This window comes from Rattus norvegicus, chromosome 1 (assembly GCF_021556685.1).
Source record: "Rattus norvegicus strain SHRSP/BbbUtx chromosome 1, alternate assembly SHRSP_T2T, whole genome shotgun sequence".
In the NCBI taxonomy this organism is placed as follows: domain Eukaryota; kingdom Metazoa; phylum Chordata; class Mammalia; order Rodentia; family Muridae; genus Rattus; species Rattus norvegicus.
In genome coordinates this window covers 103,203,373-103,223,466 of record NC_141534.1, presented here as the reverse complement: position 1 = coordinate 103,223,466, position 20,094 = coordinate 103,203,373, and the positions used below count along the sequence as shown (strand labels likewise).

General features: G+C 42.0%; 1 long non-coding RNA gene across 5 annotated transcripts in view; it reads right to left on the bottom strand.

The window, feature by feature from the left end:
* The window catches only part of LOC102548815 (uncharacterized), a 105,645-nt gene that overhangs the window by 65,227 nt on the left and 20,324 nt on the right, over window positions 1–20,094 (bottom strand). The window lies entirely within an intron of this gene.

The window sequence follows — 20,094 nt, the reverse complement described above, 5'->3', positions numbered from 1 at the left end:
AGATATGTGCAAGCTGTTGTAAAGGCTTCACTAATTACAGAAGGGGGTTCTGTTCTTTTTGCCTCCAACTGGCATTTACTGAAGACTTGTATGGTCCAAAATGCTCTCACTTATCATAAATTCAACTTGCTTCTAAGCTGATGCTTTGCATATTGAAGGGACCATTTAATAAGGATTTTTAGAGAGTGCGTTCCACGGAACACTAGTTCAGCCAGGGGCTAAAGACTGTTCACTGTTCTCTCTTTATAATGACAAGCTCTTAGCTTGTTCCCCCCACCCCCTCCAGGGTCTCAAAGACTTTAATGCAATGTATGTTGTGAGATCTCTCTCTCTCGATCTCGCTCTCTCTCTCTCTCTCTCTCTTTCCCTCTCTCCTTTTCCCTCTTTCTCCCTCCTCCTTCTCTCCCTTTCTCTCTCCCTCTCCCTTCCTTTCTCTTCCTCTCTTTCTTCTCTCCCCGACTTTCTTCTCTTTCTTTATCTTCTCTTCCCCTCCCCTCCCCCTCTCTGTTCTTCCTTCCCTCCCTCCTCACCTTTTTCTATACTAAGGTTTCGAACCCCAGAACCTTATATATGCTAGGCAAATACTATATCCCTTGGATATTTATATCTATGCCTGTGTGTCTGTAGGTATATCGATCTCTACCTGTCTATATTTATTCCTAGCCCTCTTGACGTTTTTTTTTTTTAAGATAAGTTCTCAGTAAGTTGCCAAGGCTTTCTTTGTATTTACTCAGTGTCCCAGGCAGGCCCTTGGAATTTCCCTGCCTCAGAACCCACAGTAGTTGCAATCACAGATCTGAACAGTTCTTCTTAAAAGGATTATGAGGAAACTGGAGTGTGTGAACTTTCTGACGCTCATTGTTTCAAACAGTTTAAGCTTCCATGATTATCTGTTTCTCAGAGAAGCCTTGGCATACAGGTATACCATGCTTTCACTTGGCACCATGGTAGGGACCATCGCAACAACCAACTTGCCAATAAAGACATCTGCCAATGTCCAAAGGAGTGTGAACACAGGCTGAAAGTCAGCAAATATTGAGACATGCACCTTGAGTTTGTTCCATCTACTTTTGTGAAAGTCACATGTTGAATGGCAGACTTTTCTTAGGAAGAGGAACATACATGCCTACTGACTACAGAAGGGAAACCCACAACTAGACAAATTGAAGACTACACTGAAATTGAACTTAGTGAGCCAATGAGTTTTTATTAGGATTTCTACAGGAATATGGGTGAAGGGTTACTTACACAAAGCAGGGGTGACTCGAAGTCAGCTGTACCACCCCAAAGCCCACTCAAACATGGGCGTCAGCTGATGAATGCTGTAATCCCGGCATAGTAGGCAGACACTTCCTCTCCCCTATACTTATATTGCTGGGAGGATACTCAGAAAATCTTCAGAATTTCTATTTGCCCAAATGTATGACTTTTGTTACCCCTGAGGCTCATGAGTTCCCTCTTCCCTTCTGAAAGAGAGATTTCAGTAGGAAGAAACCTGTCATATAACCATATTCCTAGGTTTCTGTGCTTTTTTACACAGTGGGGCTGAGGAGATGTAGGTCCCCAGAAGATAAAAAGACTTTCAATAAGAACAATCACTTAACTGAGAAGGGACCAGATAGAAGGTTCCAGTTTTCTCAAAAGCCCCTTGGACTTCTGGGTGCTCCCCACCCCACCATCAATAAGTTTATTCTGTCATTTATTTATTTACTTGGATCCAATATATGCCAGAAGCTCCATATACAACAATAGCAGCAATAATTACAGCCAACATTTGCTAGAAATAGTGAGAGTCAGGTCATTTCCCTGATACTTTCCCTGGAATTATTAAATTCTTCACAATTCAATCCAAGAGAAATTGTAAGAATGAAATAATTTATTCCAAGAAAGGAGCATACAATGTTCCTCTGGGAGGAGAATCATGGAGAATTCTCTCTGTTTCTGGAGCTGTGCTTAATAAGTATGTATGGGATGGAAGGGAAGGTTCGGCATTGCATGTACCAGATTGGAAGACTCTATGTACAAGGCAGGAAATGAGAGGAAAGGAGAAAAGGAGGAAGGAAGAGCAGGGAGGGAAGAGAGAAAGGGTAGGCATTCGATTGTTCTAATTAATATTCCGAGTCCTTGTCAGAATAAAGCTACAGTGAAACAGATACAGAACATATGGAGCTCAAACCAGTGGTACAATGGATAAAGCATCTGACTATGGATCAAAGAATATAGAATATAAAAAGTATATTTTTAAAAACCCAGAACATTTTATGACTACCATCTCTGTTCCTGGGTGATTAAATGCTTCTTTTGTGTTTGGAATCTGTAGACTTCACTTTTGAGTCAGGGGAGACTTTAAGTGCTAGAAAGAGATGCTTCTTTCTGTCAGTTGTGAGTTGCCAAAGCCATAGAAAGCACAACATGGAAACCAAGTATTGGAGCAGCGGGACAATTGTCAGGGCATTAACACTCAAAAACAAGTAACAAAGTGGTAGCCGCAGAGGCCCTCTTAGAACAGGTGGGTTCCCACCAAGCTTACATGAAGCTGAAAATTAGTGGAAGGGTCTGCTCCAGGGGAAGCTTACCTCAGTGCTAAGTAATGGTGGGGGTGCTGCCAGCAGCAGGAGGAGATCACTGAGCTCAGTCGAAAGTTCATAACGCTAAGAAAAGAATGATCGAAAAACAGCATGTACAAAGGCAAGTGTCCAGGCACATAGACATAGCTTTTGGAAAATCAGATGCAGTCCACAAGAGAGGTCTATTCTCTTCCTGTGAGGTTACAACAATGAGATGTCTTGTGAGTTACCTTCCAAAATTAAAAAACAAAACCCATCAGAAAGTAGGGCCATCCCTCCTTAGCTACATGCAAATCACCTACTGCGTTCTCTTCGAATGTGCTACACACAAATCCAACACATACACACACCAGAAACATCGCACACAGTACATGTACCCCACATATGACACACTTAACATGCTCAAATATCCCACACACTACACAGCAAAGACACCCACCACATGTACCACACTCCCACACACATACACAAATTATATCCCACACCACACACAAATAACACAGCATAGACACACACACTGCATAAACCACATGCATAACACATATAAACAGTATAGAAACTGCACATGCTACACTACACACATCCCTTACACATACACACATGACAAACAAACACATACCACACATACAGAATGCACATACAACACAATACTTCTCTTCCCACTCTGTGCATTTATTAACACAGGCACCTCTAAAATCTAATTTTTTAAAAATTCCACACACATTTTGTAAAAGAAAAAACTTTAATATGTATTATCTCAGCTTGTTTTTACAGCAATCCTATTAAACAAATACAGATAAGTTTATTATTTTCCAACAAATAAGAACACTCAAGGTCAAAGGAATTGATCTAGAAGGTATTCCCCACTAGGCTCTTCAGAGAAACCTACTAGGTCACTTTGGACTGTAAGTAATACTGTCCAAACTCACATTGGCTTAAATAAGCAAGGGGAAAATTGGCTTTTATAACTGATGTTCAAAGGTAGCTTTTTTTTTTTTGGACTAAAGTAACAGCTGGCTCAAGCCTGGGACAGGTACCATCAGAAGTCAGTCTCTGGATCTTTCCACTGACTCCATTGGGCTATTCTCATCTTTCAGGGAGCTTCTCCCATAGTAGTGACAAGAAAGCTACCAGCAACTCTAAAATTCTCTTTAACTGTTGAACCTCAGCAGAAGTCACATGTCCTTCAACACAGAAAAATAATTTATTTCAGGGAAAAATCTAGAACTGACAAGGAGAGGTGATTTTCTTTTCCTAGTGCACGCAGGGCCATTGCTGCTAATAATGTATTTGAATTCCCTTGTACTCCCCTTTTTACGTTCTACATTTGCGCAGACATCATTAGTTGATCACAGCAAATCCACCCAGTGCTTTTAGAAGCTACCTCTCTACCCTTGCAGCACAGGACTGTATGAAGCCTCTGGGATATGAAGTGCAAATTGAAACCTTAAGCACAGGAATGCAGACACTAGAGATATTCACCATCTCTTATTTTTGTTTGTTTTTAATTGTTTGGGCTGTGGGCAACTCATCAGTCACCTGTGATTTCCCTACAAGGATTTCTGGCTACCAATGATAAGTATTTCCCTCAGTGAAACCCTAAAGGACTAAACAGTGGTGGAAGTGAAGCACCAAAATGCTTCAGTGTATCTTCAGACTCTCCCTGCCCTTAGGGTCCCCAGTGGACCAAGACATCAATTCTGGAATAAAAAAACAAAAAAACCCTTTCCTCAGAGTAGCCCTGCTCTGCCCATACTTACACAAAATAGACTCCCAGCAATGTTACCTGTAGGGATATCACCCGTAGGTTAGAGCTCGTGCATTTACTTCTATACTCTAAACAACAAAATTAGCTTCAGGAAGACAGATCTAGCTGACTCTAATTTAGATGTTAACAACCCCCACAGAGTGTCAATATTAGATTGATTAATAATTCAGTATTAAGAAACACTAGGAGAGGGGCTGGGGGTGGGGGATGGCTCAGTGGATAAGAGTGCTTGTTGGGCAGGCTTGAGGAACTGAATTCAGTCCTCAACAGATGGGTATAACGCATACATATATCTGTAACGCTATGACTGTAGTGAGTGGGGACAGGAGAATCCTTGGGCCTTTGCTCTTCAGCCAGTTCTGTCAGTATAGTGAGACTCTATAGGGGTTCAGTGAGAGACCCTTATCTCAAGGGAAGAAGGCAGAAACTCATCAGGCAAAGCATCCAAGTTCACCTCTGACTTTAGAACTTTGCCCCTGCCAGACTTCTCCCGATCCTCCCTCTCCACTCTCCGTTACTCACTCAGTAACAGATGAGAGGAGGATTTTTTTTTCAACTGACGGCTCCCAACTCGAATCCTGCCTTGTTCTAAACCAAGAGCCGATGCTCAAGATGACATTCAGCTCAAGTGGCAATGTGGAAGAATCAGCAATGACTGTCAGGTAACTGTAATTTACTTCTTTGCTCTTAGGATGACAACAAGTTGCTGTGGAAAGGCTTGGCACTATCAAACAAACAGCATTCATAGCATACAGAGCCATGGCGTGTGCAAACTTTTCTGGAGAGAGAGAGAGAGATGGTGCCTCCTGCAGTGAATGATTATTGAAGCCTAACCCATTAGGAAGTTTGTGCCAGCTAGTTTTTATGTCAACTTGATACAAACTAGAGTTATCTGAGAGGCAGGAAACTCAGTTGGGAAAATTTCTTCATAAGATTAGGCTGCAGGCTATTTTCCTAATTAGTGTTTGACTCGGGAGGGCCCAACACATTGTGGGTGGAGACATTCCTGGGTTGGTGCCCCTGAGCAAACCCTGAGAAAGCCAGTAAGCAGCACCTCTCTATGGCATCTACATCAGCTCCTGCCTCTAGGTTCCTGCCCTTTGATTTCTTGTCCTGAATTCTTTCCTGTCTGAGTTGTATTAAGTCACCAGGTTTCAGCCCCGCACCAGAAATCTTTCAAAAGGAAACTGATGGACCTAAGAAAGCAGGGATTTCAGCAAGGCCTGCTCTCCGAGTCCAAGGCAGAGATCCAGGAAGTTAGTATCTGTCCTCATATGTAACTAAGAATTGAGGAGATGGATCAGTAGAGACAGGGAAATAGAGGCAGGGCTCAGTATGTGACATGGAGAAACAACACAAGAAAGCAGAAAACACTATAGTGGCTTTCTGCTCTGGGAGCACAGGTCATTTGCAACTGAGCCTGGATTCCAGGCAGAAAGGGTGGTACCGTAGGTGCAGAGCAGTCTTGTTCTGAGATAGAAGACATTTTCTTTTTATGGGTAAAGGAAGTTGCAGAGGGATTGGAAGGAGGCCAGTGATCTGATCAGAAAAGAGACTCACAAGCAGGACATTAGTGAGGGCCCTGGTAATAGACCTTTTTTCCTTCAGTGTCTTGTTAGCTGTCAGCTGCTGACTAACAGTGGATGTCACTGTATGCCTGCTCAATGCTCTGACAAGAGGAACCAAGCTCCTCAGAGTGGCAGTCTGGCAACTATCAACCCTGTGGAGCACAGCATTACTTTTGGCAAGGACATAGACAATATAGGGTTTTCTGTTTTGTTTTGATTTTTGTTTTGTTTTGTTTTTGTTTTTAAAGCCCCTCCCCCAGTCTGTCTTCAACATAGGCATCCTGAAACCTTTTTCATAGCATTTGAACCCAAAATTATATTGAAAGCGAAGTATGCAAGGACAGAGATTTTTGTCTGCCTTTAACGGTTTTCTGAACTTGCACACAATGAGGTCTTTATTAAGAATTTAATCAATAATTGTTAGCTAAACATACAGTTGGACGGGTGGATGAATAAATGGTCATTTTTATGGTGATTCATTTCCAGCTCTGTGGGAGGTAGCACCCTCAATCCGAAGCAACAAACATAGGAAACTCCATAGCTAATGACTGTCCAGCTTAGTGCCCCAGAACCTGTGGTAAAAAGCAATGTGTTCAGCATAGATGCCTCTCAAGTGTACACACAGACGATTCAGATAAAATCTATCTCCTCCAAGGACTCAGGGCAATGTTGCTTGATGAGCAAATCTATTTCCATTGAGAGAAGCACTAACTCCCAAATCACTGTGCTGCACAGAGGCCTCATTTTGGAAGTAAGGGAAGGACTCTGCAAATCGATTAAAACCTAATGTATACTTGGCTATTTGTGGGTTCCTGTCTTCCTTCCCCAGGAGTGGTGCATTTCCAAATTCATCTGAGCACTTTCGGCTGTGCACTCGACTTGGCAGATCCCACACAGTCAGAAAGCTCAAACTCTTGACATGAGATAAAAGTGATTCTGATCTGAATTCCTCCCTGCAGTGACATTTCTCAACGTCATCAATCAATCCAGCTCCAGAGAGTGGGCAGGGAAAGCTTTGGGCAGAGATCTCCAATGGTCCACGATGAGAAATGTGTCTGGGGACCAAGATATTTTCTTTGTGTTCTTGGTTTGTTATTTTTTTTATATCAAAGCAATGCATTATCTGGTTTAAAAAATAAAATAAAGGTAAAGGTGGTTGTTGTGAAAGGCTGTGAGCACAATGTGTCCCTCTTATATCTGGGAGACCAGCATCTTTTTGAACCCCTTTGTCCTCTCTTCTCCTTGCCCTATGTGACAGGATCCTGCATAAGCACTCCACTTGAGAAGACGTGTACTGACCCTCACATTAAAAAATAAAGATTTAGTTCACCTACCCTTTTCCTCCTCTCCGTATGCTATTTTTAGTTCCCTCGATGATTATATTGTTTTGAAAATCTTATGACCCTTTTCAAATCTGCATAAAAGTTAGAGAACTGTACCTGCAACACCCGTTTTCTTAGCACTTAGATTCTACAATTAACATTCTGTTGCACTTGCTTTATCTCACATCTGCCCATTCATCTGTGTCTCCAGCCAGCCACCAATCCATCTTATTTTTGGCCAGGTTTCAAAGTGAGCTGCAGACACTGGTATACTTCAACGCTACATCCCAGCATGCAGCATCAATTCCAGGTTCAGTCTTCTCTTAGAGTACTTTTTTTTTCTCACTTTCTCCATGTGAAGTAAATTTATAGAAAATTAAATGAACGAACCCTAATTCTCCATAAGACTTGGCAAATTCATGTTCCTGTGAATCATAGAAGCTACAGTGGCCCTGCATGCTTCCCTCGCTTTCCCATCCTATCCCATTAGCAAAGATCTGTTCAGAGATTTCTGTAGTAGATTAGTTTTCGTGCTCTATAACCCATACAAAAGAAACCCATAGATAGCACAAGTAGCGATTTAGAAAAGGTTCTTTGTTCCCCCGTGCAGCTTGTATTATTTTTTATGATCATTTATGACATTACGTCTCTCAGTAGCCTATCCTGAATCTATTCTTCTAATTGGTAGACTCCAGGTCTGTCTTCCTTTGGTTATCACCAATAAAGCTTCTATCAACATGACTGTACAAGTAAGGCAGATCTGAGAGTTTCTTCAGGGTAAATATATGGAAGTGGAATTGTTATGGATATTTAGTTTCAGGCAAGAAACTCAGAACTGGGGAAGAGATATGTCTTGGTGGCTGAGTGCACTGGTATATAAGTATCAGGATCTGAGTTCAAATTCCCAGAACCCACTTAGAAGCTGAACATGACTGTGAATACCTGTAACCTCAATATTGGGAAAGCAAAGACTAAGGTCCTAGGAGCTTGGTCAGCCATGCTTAGCCAAATCAGCAAGCTAAAGGGTCAGTGAGAGACTTGTCTCAAAGGAATAAATGGGTGGAGAGCCACAGAGAAAGACATTTGATAGCCTTCTCTAGCATCTACATGTGTGTACATACACATATGCATACATAACACACACACACACTCATACACACATTTCTTGAGCATGGTCAAAAGCATACAGAACCCCAAATAATAAATAAATTAATTAATTAATACTATATTTTTACTTTGTTTCATTAAGTGTTTGAAGATTTTAGTTGTGTATTTTCCCCATATTTGCCCATTCTCAAAGATATATACGTATGTAGCATTATAGACTTGTGTGTCTTTGATTACTAATGAACAATAGTTTCACATGTTGACATCTGTAAATGTGGTGTATGTGCATGTCTGCATGCATACATCGGCATATGTGTGTTTATGCATGTATGTGCAAGTATGTATGTGTACTATTGTGTGTGAGCACACGCATGTATAGAAGTGTCTGATCAAAATGTTTTGTTGACACTAAGGATTGAATCCAATCTGTCATTACATCTCAGCAAACATGTTACTGCTGAGTTACAAGGCCATACCTCCTGATCCTTCCCAAACATTTCAGCCAAGGGGGAACCAAACACTCAAACATACGAGCCTATGGGAACTACTCTCTTTCAAACCACCACACAGGATGTCTGCACACTACCACAGATTTGTCGCAGTACTGAGTGTGGAATCCAGGGCATCTTATGTGCTAAGCAAACACTCTATCAGCTGAGCTATTCACAGCCAGGATATTTATTTAAAAGACAATTAGAAACTGTAATAGGAGGCTAGAAAAAGATGGCATAGCAGTTAAAAGCATGTACTATTTTTACACAACATCCCATTTAGGTTCTCATATGTAGCAGCTCAGAACTGTCTGTAAGTCCACTACTGGGGATCAGATACATTCTTCTGGCCTCTTCAAGCAGATGCACTCATGTCACATATATGTACACACATACATATGTAATTAAAATGGAATAAATTGGTTTGTTTAAAAGACTGAGAGTGCCAGCAAGATGGCTCAGCAGGGTTAAGGTACTTGTTACGTAAGGCTTGCCGCTGGGGTTGAATTTCCAGAGACAAGTATGATTTTAATAGTTTATAGTGTCAAGTTAACTGTTAACTAAACATCAGACTATAGTTACTTGGAAATAGAGTCTTAAGCAATTTTAAAGATCACATTGCCCTATGGGCATTGTTTGTCTTAAGTTAATTGATATGGGAAGATTTTGTCCACTGTATGCAGCACCATTCCCTGGCAATCTTGAACTATGTGAGAGTTGAGAAACTGAGCTGAGCACAAGCCAATGATTCCTACATCTCTGTCTGCTCTTGATAGTAGCTATGACGCAACTGTCTGCTTTAAATTGCTGTCTTGGCTTCCCTGCAATAATGGACTGTAACCTGGAATTCAGAGCAGAAATAAAACATTTCTCTCTCAAGATGCTTTTTGTCAGGGTATTTAATCACAGCAACAGAAATGTACCTTTGACAGCACAGGATGTCAAAGGGTGAATAAGAGCATGAACTCACTCCACACAGTCGTCCTCTGACCTCTGCAGGTGTGCCCTGGCACATACACACCCCTGTCACAAACTGCGCACATGCACACACACACGCACACACACACACACACACACACACACACACCAATAAATTATTAAAATATCAGTAAGATGTTGTAATGATAATTCCCCCATCTGCTTACTTTTCTGGTCTTTTGTTACACTTTCCTGTGTGTTGTTGTCTCCCTTCCACAGCGCTCTATGATTCTGTTTCAGTGTGAAGCAGCCACTCGTCCCTGCTGTCTTTCTTGATATCTGCTATGGCCAGGAACTTTAGTTCCCTGACTTCTGGTTGTTTTTTGTTTTTGTTTTTCCCTCTACTGGAACCCATCAAAAAATACTTTCGTGTATTTTTCCTTCCTTCTTTTCTTCTTTCCTTTCATTCCTCCCTTCTTTCCCTCTTCTTACCATCTCAGTTTGGAGGGTACTTTTTCATAATTTTGCCTCTTTCCCCTAATGCTGAGGATGGAACCCAGGACTCAAGTGCTCTCCCTCTGAGCTAAATCCTCAACCCTTTTCCTCTCTTAAACATTGTAATTATACTTGATTGCTTGTTCCAGCTCGTGGAAAGCTGTCCTCTGGGCGTGATGTGGTCATAGCCCACTTGAACTCAGCAAAACTGTAATTGCTGAGAGGGCCCACTAATATTCCATCAAAGAAAGAGGGGTTCAAATAGGCCCTGCCCACCTCCATGTCCTGAGATTATATAAGCAATTGACAGCTGCTGGAAGACTTTTTTCAGTGATTCAACTGCTCCAGTGTAAGCCCAAATAAACTCACTGTTTCACTGAGCTGGATTAGGGTGGGAATTTTTTTTTTTTTGGTCTTTCTGTGGGATGAACTTGTTAACATCTCTCTAAGAAAGGTTAGGACAACCAACATAGCTCTTTACCTTCACTTTCTAGACGAGCTTATTCATGTTGTCATTTGTGTGTGTATGTGTGTGTGTGTGTGTGTGTGTGTGTGTGTGTGTGTGTGTGTGTGTGGTATATGTACCTGTGTATGTGGGTATATGTATTTGTGTACAAACATGCTGTGGCCAAAGAAGGATGTAAGGTGTCCTGTTCCATCATTATTTACTGTATTCTCTTAGTGTCTGTTAGTGAATCTGGAACTAAAAGGGTAGCATCAAGCCCCTGCTATCCTCCTATCTTGTCCTGCCCCTGCACCTAGTAATGGAATTGAGTTGAGGAGATGAGGGAGGTACAGTCATGAACCCGGGAAACAGACTCAGAAGACCACCATCGAGGTGCAGATCTACTGTATTGTGCACTGAATAACAAACATTATTTTGTATAGCCACTGGACCAATGGGAAATCAATACAAGCTCTGTACTAGCCAACCATTTCACTGGCATTATGGGGAGATGCCAGGCTGCTGACACCCAAGAGGACTTCTGTCAAGGTGGGGAAAGCAGCCACTGCCCCGTTCTAGTTCCATTCTGAGGTTCCATGAGTTTCCTAGGAACCTATATTTTGTGTCATGAGGTATGCCAATGGCTATGGGCACTCTTAGTGTTATGGTAGTATGGAAGCCTCCCTCACCATCCACTGGGCACCCCACAGGCATGCATGTAGTCATACCAATCTTTTTCCATGAATGCTGAGGATTTGAACTCTGTTTCTCATGCATTCACAGCAAGCGCTCTTACTCACCAAGCCATCTCTTCAGCCCTCATGCTCCTACTCTAAAGTTTTCTATGCAAAACACTTCATTATCATACACTGTACCTTATTAGTACATGCTATTTCAATGCAGCTTATCTTTAAGTATTATAAGATCCAAGATTACCCCATGCTTAGTCTTGACCAGCCTGATTGGCTTGAGAGATGTCATGGATCAGTGAAGCCCATTCCTAGTGTCTCTAGACAGCTTCTGTGTGGAACAACAAATGGAGTAGCACTATCCAAGAAGTAGGGTCCTGAATAAAGCAAAGGTAGGAGGAAGAAATCCTTGAATGTTTTCTTTGTTTTCTAACTATGCTAAGATGAATAGCTTCACTCTCTAGGTCCTCATGCTACTGTGATGTTTGCCTCAGGCCCAGAGCATGGAACAAGAGAGCCATTAACTAAAACCTACAAGGCCATGAGAAATAATAAGTCTCTTCTCTTTTTTACTAATGATTTTATTTATATTACATTTCAAATGTTGTCCCCCTTTCCTGGTCCCCACCCTGTGAACCTCCTCTCCTCCTCCCCTTAGCTTCTAAGAGGGTGCTTCACCACCCACCTATTTACTCTCACCTTACCCTTCTAACATTTCCCTTCTCTGGTGCACCAAGCCTCCATAGCACCAAGCACATCTCCTCCTACTGAGGCCAGACAAAGCAGTAACCATGGACCAGCCCATGTATGCTCTTTGGTTGGTAGCTTAGTCTCTGAGAGCTCTGAGGGGTCTGGTTAGTCCCCTTCAGCTCCTTCAGTCTTTCCCCGAAGTCTGAGAGAGAGGACTCTGAGCTCATTCCAATGGTTGGCATGGTAAGTATCTGAATCTCTCTCAGTCAGGTTCTAGTAGAACCTCTCAGTGGACAGTCATGTCAGGCTCCTGTCTGCTAACACAACATGGTATCAGCAATAGTGCCAGAGTTTGGTGCCTGTGCATGGGATGGACCCCAAGTCCGGGCAGTCTAGGATGGCCTTTCTTTTGGTCTCTGCTCCAATTTTGTCCCTGTACTTCCTTTAGACAGGAACAATTATGGGTCAAATTTTTGAGATGTGTGGGTGGCCTCTCCCTCACCTGGGGGCCATGTCTATCTACTGGGGGTAGTCTCTTCAGTTTTCATCTCCCTATTGGATGGGCATTTCAGCTACTGGGTCCTGGGAACCTCTCATATCCCTAATACACAGAATTTAATAAGAGAGAAAGTGGGAGATAACCTAGAACATATTGGCACAGGGGAAATTTTTCTGAAAAGATAACCAATGGCTCAGGTTCTAAGATCAACAATTAACAAATGGGTCCTCATGAAACTTCAAGGCTTCTGTAAGTGAAAGGACACTGTCAATAAGACAAAATGGCAACCTACATATTGGGAAAAGATCTTCACTAACCCTACATTCAATAGAGGGTTAATATCCAAAACAAACAAAGAACTCAAGAAGTTAGACTCTTGAAAATCAAATAACCCAGTTAAAAATGGGGTACAGAACTAAACAGAGAATTCTCAACTGAGGAATCTCGAATGGCCAATAAACACTTAAAGAAATGTTCAACATCTTTAGTCATCAGGGAAATGCAAATCAAAACAACCCTGAGATTCCACATTACACCAATCAGAATAGTTAAGATAAAAAAAATCTCAGGTGACAGCAGATGCTGGCAAGGATGTGGAGAAAGAACACTTCTCCATTGCTGGTAGTATTGCAAACGGATACAACCACTTTGGATATTAATCTGGTTGGGTTTTTGGCTCCTCAAAAAATGGAAATAGTTCTACCTGAAGACCCAGATATACCACTCCTGGGAATATACCCAAAAGATGTTCCACCATATCACAAGAACTTGTGCTCCACTCTGTTCATAACAGCCTTATTTGTAATAGCCAGAAGCTGGAAACCACTTAGCTGTTCCTCATCTGAAGAATAGATACAGAAAATGTAGTTCATTTACACATTGGAATAATACTCAGCTATTAAAAACAAGGAAAGTGGATGGAACTTGAGAATATCATCCTGAGTAAGGTAACCCAGACTCAAAAGGACATGCATAGTATGTACTCACTGATAAGTGGATATTTGCCAAAAAGTTGACAACAAATGCTGGTGAGGATGTGGAGAAAGCAGAACATTCCTTCACTGTTGGTGGAATTGCAACTCTGAACATCAGTCTGGAGGTTCCCCAGAAAAATTGGACATAGGTCTACCTGAAGACCCAGTTATACCACTACTGGGCATATATCCAAAAGATGCTCTAACATATAACAAGAACACATACTCCACATAGCAGCCTTATCTATAGTAGCCAGAAGCTGCAAAGAACCCAGATGCCATTCAACAGAGGAATGGATACAGAAAATGTGTTACATTTACACAATGGAGTACTGCTCAGTTTTAAAAAGCAATGACTTCATGAAATTCATAGGCAAATGGATAGAACTAGAAAATATCATCTTGAGTGAGGTAACCCAATCACAGAAAAGCACACATGGTATGCACTCACTGATAAGTGGATATAAGCCCAAATGCTCTGATTACCCAAGATACAATCCACAGACCACATGAAGCTCAAGAAGAATGATGACCAAAGTGTAGATACTTCAATCCTTCCTAGAAGGGGGAACAAAAATATTAATAGGGGGAGATGCGAAGACAAAGTTTGGAGCAGAGACTGAAGGAATGACCATTCAGAGACTGCCCCTCCTGGTGATACAGCCCATATACATAGTCACTAAACCCAGTCACTATTGTGGATGCTAAGAGGTACATGTTGACAGGAGCCTGATATAGCTGTTTCCTGAGAGGCTCTGCCAGAGCCTGACAAATACAGAGGTGGACTATGGCAGCCAACCATTGAACTGAGAATGGGGTCCCCATTGGAGGAGTTAGAGAAAGGATTGAAGGAGCTGAAGGGGTTTACAACCCCATAAGAACAACAATACCAAGCAACTAGAGCTCCCAGGGACTAAACTACCATCCCAAGAGTACACATGGTCTGACCCATGGCTCCAGCTGCATATGTAGAGAGGGTAGCCTTGTTGGGCACAATGGGAGGAGAAGCCCTTGGTCCTACCAAGGCCTGACCCCCGAGTGTAGGAGAATGTCAGGACAGGGAGGTAGGAAGGGGTGAGTGGATAGGTGGGAGCCACCCTCATAGAAGAAGGGGCAGGGGGATGGCATAGAGGAGTTATAGATGGGAAACCTGAAAGGGAGATAACATTTTAAATGTAAATAAACTAAAAAGTATTCAATAAATTAAAAAAAGTCAAAAAAAAAGTATTTCTCCAGACCTCAGGGAACTCCCAAAGACTGAGCCTCCAACCAGGAGGAGGAGCCCCCCAGACACATACATAGCAGAGGTCTGGCTGGTCTGGCCTCAGTGGTGATGCTCCTAATCCTTGAATGACTTGAGGCCCCAGGGAAGGAGGAAGTCTTGTGGGGGAGAAGCACCCTCTCAAAAGGTGAAGGGAATGGGATAAGGAACTGTGGAAGGGGTGACTGAGGGGGTACAATGATTGGAATGTAAATAAATAATTAATTTTAAAAAGAATTACCCACCCCCAAAAAAAGTTTGTAATGACAATGACATGCCAAGAAAATGGAAATTCTCAGCCCTCTGTTCTGTCTCTGGGTGCTTACACTCTCTCCACCCCCTCTTCTTTGATGTTCCCTGAGCTTTAGATCTGGTGCTAAAAGTTTAGTGTTGTCACCAGAGTTTTTGATCTTAGCCATTCTACCTTGGTGTGAGGTAGAATCTCAGGGTTGTTTTGATTTGCATTTCCCTGATGACTAAGGATGTTGAACATTTCTTTAGGTATTTCTCAGCCATTCAATATTCATCAGTTGAGAATTCTTTGTTTAGCTCTGTAGCCCGTTTTTTAATAGGATTATTTGATTCTCTGGAGTCTAACTTCTTAAGCTCTTTGTAGATATTAGCCCTCTATTGGATGTAGGATTTGTAAAAACCTTTTCCCAATCTGTTGGTTACAGTTTTCTCCTATTGACAGTGTCATTTGCTTTAAGAGAAAAGACTGAAGGAGCTTAAGGGGTTTGCAACCCCATAGGAAGAACAACAATATCAACCAACCAGACTCTATCAGAGCTCCCAGGGACTAAACCGCCAACCAATGAGTACACATGGAGGGAACCATGACTCCAGCTGCATATGGAGCAGAGGATGGCATTGTCCAGCCACAATAGGAGGAAAAGCCCTTGGTCCTGTGAAGGCTCATTTCCCCAGTGTAGGGAATGCCAGACCGTTGGGTTTGGAGTGAGTAGGTAGGAGCAGGAGCATCTTCATAGAAGCAGGGGGAGGGGGAGGGGAATGGGAGAGCGGGAAAGGGGGTTAACATTTGAAATGTAAACACATAAAATATCCAAGAAAAATAAAATTAAAAAAGCAACCATATACATAAAATAAAGTAAAATAAGTTTAGTGCTGAACACTTAATCTCTTAATTTCAGCACCTAGAACAGCTTTGAGCCTACATTTACTATATCATTCACTGCAAGAGAAGCTTCTGTGGTTAAAGCTGACAGGAGCATCAGGAATATGTCTGTAGGTATATACTAAATATTTAGAAAGCAGTTTGGGGCCCCTTCGATTCAGCTAGATAACAGTAGTGAGTTCTTGGTGGGTCCTTTGAATCTAAAACATAGGTCCTTGGCTCTTCTGAATCTTCTGAGTTCTCTCTCTCTCTCTCTCTCTCTCTCTCTCTCTCTCTCTCTCTCTCTCTCTGTGTGTGTGTGTGTGTGTGTGTGTGTGTGTGTGTGTGTGTGTGTGTGTGTGTGTGTGTGTCTGTGTGTTAGGAACCAAACCCAAGGCTTTGTGCATGCTTGTGTTAGAAATAATCTGGCAGTAAATGGTCAAAGGTATCTGGAAGCCAGTGTAGGTTCAGATGAAAATGATTGAAAACCCCAGACCCTCTACACCCAAACTCTACAGAGCTATGCTGTCTGGAGCTAGAAGTTTAGAGTAGAAAATTATTAATAGCCAAGCTTACCTGCAAGATCTTATACCTGGTAATCTTCAGCAGGAGCCATGGCTTTGTTGAAAAAGTACAACAGAGGGGAATATAAGATCTAGATAATATGAAGAAAAAAGAAGAGAGGCAACGTGTGCCTTGGGCTTAAGCTCATTCTCTGGTCTCCATCTTCATGGCTGACTATCTAAGGTGACACTGGACTTTCTAAAATCATAGGGTAAACTGTTTTGCTTTGGCTACTCAAGAGTCTCTGGCTCTTTACTATGACCCAGGAAAGTGTCCTGCCATTGAACTACATCCTGACCCCTTTTTGTCCTTTTGGCTTTTATTCTAGATGATTGTGCTAGCTTGGACTGCCATATTCCCATTCCATCTCATCATTGGTGTTTGGTTTACTAAGAGAAGTCCTTCAATTTCCCAGTTATAATGCTCCAGGAGTCATGTCTTCTCTACTTTTAAAACATGATTATCTTGATTGCCTCTCTTCTCTGGTGATGTGTGTTCTCTCTGTGTGTTTTAGTATTTTCTCTCATGCTGCTAACATTTTCCATGTTTATTGAACTGACCAGAGCCTGAACAGGGTAGGGAAGATGGTATTTGCCAGTTTTAGGAAGCTGTCCATCTTTCAGTCTTTCTAGGTATGATTACCATGTGAAATGATGTCAGAACCCTATACTCCATGGACTTCAGCACCTCTCACACCATGTACTTCACTTACAAGATCTTGGAAAAAAAGCCACCTTGGGTTTTGATAGACAAAATTTTGTTTTAACCAGTGTTCTCCTTTTGTGGTTGTCAGTATCTGGGGCAGATACTGTCAAGCTATGGAAATAGCTTAAGGGGTTCCCCAGATTTCCAAGGACCTCTACCCAAGCCAAACTGAGGACAGTGGCATCAGTGCCGAAAAGGATTTCAGAATTGGCGGGTATAAGTCAGAATTAAGGTTTAATAAAGGTATTTTAACAGATGCTTAAGCAGGATTAAGGGGAAGAGGGGCTCTCAGAAAAAAAAGGCACATTTGAGAACTCAGACATTTCTTATCTAAGATGATTCTCATTCTATGCTGCCTTTACATTTTTACTACAATCCTATATCCCACTGTAGTGGGGTTCAAAGTTGTTGTATTCAAAGGGTAGGTCACGTATGTAAAGAAGATTGATCACCTTGTGGTCCTAAAAGGTACGGGCAGAGACAACAGCTGATAGTATATAGATTTAGTGTAAACAGAGTTGAAGGGAAAGAGATGAGACCCTGCCCAAAGTCATATAACTTTAGGCCTGAAACCTGGTTAATGGTAACATTACCAGAAAATATCTCTGTATGAAAGAACTGTTAACTCGGTCTATAGCCTTTATAGCAGATGTTAAGTATGCTATAACTCTTAACTGGGAAAAGGCTTAATTGGACTTCTGTTTGAGAGTCTGATCCCTCTTCCTGTACCCATAAAGTTTCCTCTCTTTCTATCCTGTCCCAGGATGAGTAGACAGGATGGTGGCTACAAGATCTGTTTCTGGTCACTCTTAGGGACTTGGAGCTTAGATCCTAATTAAATGTCCCCTATGTTCCCCAGCCTTCTCTCTTCTTTCCTTTCTTCCTTTCTTTCCTTCCTCCTTCCTTTCTTCCTCCTCCCCTCTTCCTCCTCCTTCTTCTTGGCAGGGCCTGAGTATCTTTCTATGTACAGCAGGCTAAGCTCTAAGAATTTAGATTTGTGAAGGACCTGCTGCCTCCATGTCTGTGTTCAGCCGTAACCCATAAACTATCTTGGGCAAAAAAAGTTTGTCTTTCAAAATTTAGTAATAATTTTATGTGCAATCTGCCTCTTCTCCCCCCTCTTCTTCCCCTCCCCCTCTCTTCTCCCTTCTTCTTCTCTATCATTTCTCCCCCTGCCCTTCCCCTCTCCATCCCCCTCCTCCCTTCCCCCTCTCAATACTTCAGTCTCCTACCTATTTTCCTCCCTTCTCCCCTCCCATTCACTCTCCCCTTTCCACTTTTCCTCTTCCCCTCCCTTTCCTGCACCTCCCTCCCCCTCCTTGTCCCCATCCCCTCCTCCCTCCCCTCCTCTATGCTTCTCATATCCCCCTTTCCCTCTTTTGTTGCTGTTCATTCCCCTTTGAACAGATAGCATTTGCTTTACGAGCCCAAAGTGAAGACCCAGTTATATTTTCCTACCTAGAAATCAGAGCTACTGAGGTATGGCCAGGATAACTCATTAAATAAAATAAATAAATAAATAAAAAAGCAAAGCAAAGCAAAACAAACCAAACAAAAAGCATCCTGAAATCTGTAATGTTATCACTATTGAAATTCTAGGTATCTCTGATACATATCCAATGTTCCCAGTTTATATAAACAAATATATATGTATGTCAAAATGTCTTTTAAAATTACCTTTTAGCTGGAGTGTAGCTCAGGGGTAGAGCACTTGTCTAGCACATGTCAAGTCTAGGGTTTTGTCCGCAGCACTGCAAAAAATAAATGATTGACTTTCCCCTGGGGCTGGTATGGTTATTAGCATGCCTTTCTCTTCTGCAGGGAAAAACAGCTGTTCATGGAGCGGCTTCTGCTCCACTCTGGCTACCAGGAAATGCTGTGTTAAAATTAGCGCATAATTATAGAAATGAACCCAACTCCTCAACTCTGACTCTACTTCTAAATACATCTCCCCTTTCAGCTCACAAGTGAAGAGCATTTGTGTACATATGTCATGTAGATACAAATACATCTTTAGCTAATGCGATCTTTTAAAAAAAATAAGTTGACTAAAAGTTAGAGATGAATAGCATGGCCTTGCACACTTGATCTCTTGCTGGGCTAGACAAAGAGAATTTTAGGGTATGGACCCAAGTCCACTCTCTGTCTACAGCACAATTCAAGCAACACGTGAGCTGGTTGGCACCCTGGAGACTATTTCCTTGACATTCAGCAGATTTCTGGTGGGCTGTTGAGATGGCATTTGCTGCCAAGCCTGACAACCTGAGTCCAATCTGTGGGAACCACATGGTGAAAGGAGAAAATCAACCCTTGAAATTGTTCTCATGGGCCTCCATATGTGCACCCCCCCACACACACACAAATATTGAAATAAATGAAATTTCCAAAATAAGAGTAAATCAAAAGAAGCCCTCTGCTAGAATGTCAACACCAGTGAAGACGAGCCAGGCTTAGAAAAGTCACATGAGGAAGAAAGTGGCCTTTTTGACTATTGGAGAGGGACGTTCTGGTATACCCTGCTGATCTTGAACATGGCCTGCTACATAGAATGGCCATTGACTTTGCTGCTCAGGGACCACAGCTGAGAACCACAGAGAAGAGACCACTTCTCATAAAAAAAGGTGAGAGTCAAATATTCGGTTTCCTTAACAGAAGATTCAGTTAAAGTCTTTTTAGCTAGTTTGGTTCTTGCTGTTTGTTTCATTTTGCCTTTTACATTTATGTTTACCAAAGCACAGTTTTGGTGAGACTCTTGGTATAGAAAATGAGTCACACTGAAAGTACTGATTGACATGTAATATGGATGTACTGGAGAGTGACGTGATCTCATAGGAGAGAGAGGGATAAATTCTGAGCTTCCAAAGGCTAGACTGACAGGAGAGGAAAGAGGGCCTTCAAGGCATGGGGGGAAGAAGTC